Below are 3,556 nucleotides of genomic sequence, written 5' to 3' on the forward strand. Positions count from 1 at the left end.
ACAGTAATAATTTCTTAAAAAATATCATCAAACAGTAATGCCGGTGGAGCGGGGGAGGGTGCGCGGGGTGCGGGGGGTCGGCGGCGGCGGTTGAGTAGGGGAATCGAGGGTGCGGGGGGTCGGTGGCGGCGGCCGGTGGACTGGGGGGTGCTCAGCGGCGAGGGGGGACCGGATCTGGCGAGGTGGGATAGCGATCGAGATGGAGGGGGATCATCAAAAATATTCATGATAGTTCAAAAAGTGCCCATGAAATACAATCGAGAAATGAAGTCTACGATTTAAATACAATCGATCTTAGCTAGCTATCTATTCACAATCTTCTTGCCCTTCTTTTTCGCAAATGGAGTTCTTCTATGGAACGGACATGCTTTAGGTAGGGTGGTCCTGCTTCTTCTTGTGGTGTATGCTGCTACTTCATCATCGTCGTCATGTTCGATCCTCGGGTCGCCGTACTTGTCGAAGTCTTGCCCATCGGCTACTCCATCCATTCCGATGATCTTCCTTTTGCCTCTCCTCACGACAACACGACTGGGCTTTGGCGGGTCGGTAATGAAGAAGCATTGGTCCACTTGGGAAGCCAGTACCCATGGCTCATTTTTCACGGTGACGTTTGCGCCCGCGGTCTTGGATTTGGCTTCGAGTATAACCATGGTGGTGAAATACCAGTCTTCTTTTATGACGTTCTTGGCCCATCTGACACGGAACATCGGGACCTTCTCTCCAGCGTAGCTCAGCTCCCAGATCTCCTCGATCCTTCCGTAGTATCTGTCCTTGTCGTTACCGGTGTAGGATTCCATCGTTACCCCGGAGTTCTGATAACCATTGCTCTTCATGTCCTTGGCCTCGGTGTAGAATGTGTAGCCGTTGATATCGTATGCCTCATAGGTCATCAGGTTGTGCTCGGCGCCCTGTGACAAGGCGAATATGAGTTGTTCTTCCGCGGAAGAATCCTCATGTAAAGGGTACGACAGAAGCTTCTGCTTGAACCAATGCGTGAAACATGAGTTGTGCTCTTTGAGTATATCTCCGTCCGTCCTCTGTTGGCCTCGGTCATTGTACGTCTTCTTAATAAAGGTTTTGTGCTCTACCACCCAAGGATCGACCACGTCTATGTGTTGTAGCGCGACTAGGTTTGCTCTTTCAAAGTCGGCGAGTCGACCCTCGAAGTCGACATGCATTTCGCGGCGACCCTCACGGTGACCCCATCCAGCGAGCCTGCCGAGGTGCCTATTGACAGGCAGACCAACGGGGTTCTCGATGCCTAGATAATTCGTGCAGTAGGAGATGCACTCTTCGGTCAGAAAGCCCCTGGCTATGCTTCCTTCTGGACGTGACATGTTGCGAACGTATCCTTTGATGACACCATTCATCCTTTCGAACGGCATCATGCTGTGCAAGAACGTCGGCCCGAGTTGGATGATATCCTCCACTATATGGACCAGCAGATGCACCATAACGTCGAAGAATGCGGGCGGGAAGTACATCTCAAGCTCGCATAGTATCACCACGATCTCTTCCTGTAGCCTTCTGAGTTGCCTCACGCCAATCGACTTCCGAGAGATGACGCCGAAGAAGTTGCATAGGCCAAATAGCGTTTCACGGACGTGCGCGTCCATGATCCCACGGATTGCAACTGGAAGTATCTGCGTCATCAGCACGTGACAGTCGTGAGACTTCATCCCGCTGAACTTCTGCTTCGCTGGGTCTAGGTATCTGCTTATCTTCCCCGCGTAACCGTAAGGAAGTTTTACTCCTAGGAGGCAGGTGAAAAACTGCTCGATCTCCTCCTGACTTAGAGTGAAGCACGCGGGAGGGTAGTCATTTCCGGTCTTCTTGGCCTTTTTGCCTTTGCGACGACTTTCTGTGTCCTGCTTCACCTCATCATCATCATCATCATATATAGCATGAAGCTCCTGCCTGATGCCCATTGATTTCAAGTCTGCCCTTGCTTTCGGCCCATCTTTGGTCCTCTCTGGCATGTTGAGCAGGGTACCAAGCAGACTCTCGCACACGTTCTTCGTGATATGCATGACATCAAGGCTGTGAGGCACACGGTGGATCTTCCAGTACGGCAAGTCCCAGAAAATAGACCTCGTTTTCCATACCTTCAGCAGCGGCTCTAGCGCCTTTCGCTTCTTTCCCGGCTCTGGCGCCTTTTGCTTCTTTCCCGGCAGTGGGCAGTCTTTCCAATTTTTCAACAGCTTGTCTATTTCCTCGCCGCTCCTCGTACACGGGCGTTTTCGGGGTTCGGTTTCACCATCGAACAGATCCTTGCGTTTCCTCCACGGGTCATCGTCGCGAAGCCACCTTCGATGTCCCATGAACACGGTTTTCGAAGACCTGGGATCTCTATCCAGCTAGCGATACGTTGTGTCATCCATGCACCTTACGCATCCAGAAAATCCGTGGACTACCTGCCCCGCAAGATATCCGTAACCGAGATAGTCGTGCACCGTCGTGAGCAGTGCGGCTCTCATATGGAAATATTCTTTCTCTGCGGCGTCCCACGTATTGGCTGGCGTTTTCCACAGCGTGTCAAGCTCCTCTTTCAGCAGCCCCGGATACAGATTGATGTCGTTCCCTGGTTGTTTCGGACCTTCAATTAGCATACTCATGTGAATGCACTTCCCCTTCATGCACAACCAGGGGGGAAGGTTGTACATCCACACAAACACAGGCCAGGTGCTATGTGTGCTTCTCTGGCTGCCAAACGGATTGACTCCATCGGTGCTCGCGCCCAGCACGATGTTCCTTGGATCGTTATCAAATTCTGGGTATTCAAAGTTCAACGCTTGCCACTGGCTCGCATCCTTAGGGTGACTCAGTGTCACGACCGGGTTTTCCGGGTAATAAATTTCCAGAAAAGACCGTCGTGCTCATCAGCCCCAGGATTACTGTTAGCTGATGAGGCTCCAACTTGATACAGAAATTCCAAGCAAAATACAAAATATGTAGTACAAGACCATTCTGGCCTGTGAGTACAACAAATGGTTTCTAGTGGTTGATGGCAGAAGCGGGTTGTGAAACATCAGTGTCTATGGGACTCCATTTCCCACGGGAACAGCTGACCAGGTTAATTCCTATCTTCGCCAGGCTGCTATCTCCATTGAGTGGGTTCCGGGGCTGGCATCGCGTTGCTCCTCTCCGTGCAAGGAAAATCTGGCCAAGACAATAGCCAGGGACAAGCCAGTGAGTACTTTGAATGTACTCGCAAACATTATGAACACAGGTATAATATAACAATGATGTGATAAAAATATTTTATGCTCATGACGTCAGTCACAATAGATAAATGAAACTCTGATGCGTGCAAGCAAGTTATTTATAAAAATGCAATAACAGGGTAGTAAAAAAAATTTATGAAACAAATAACAAGCAATGCCACAGTCGGACGTCTTAGCGACACCACATAAAGGGCTTTAAAAGAAATGCCATAGTCGGGCGTCTGAGCGACACCAGATAAAGGGCTTTAAAAGAAATACCATAGTCGGGCGTCTAAGCGACACCACATAAAGGGCTTTAAAAGAAATGGCACAGTCGGACGTCTGAGCGACAC

This window comes from Triticum aestivum, chromosome 3B (genome assembly GCF_018294505.1).
Source record: "Triticum aestivum cultivar Chinese Spring chromosome 3B, IWGSC CS RefSeq v2.1, whole genome shotgun sequence".
NCBI classification, from domain to species: domain Eukaryota; kingdom Viridiplantae; phylum Streptophyta; class Magnoliopsida; order Poales; family Poaceae; genus Triticum; species Triticum aestivum.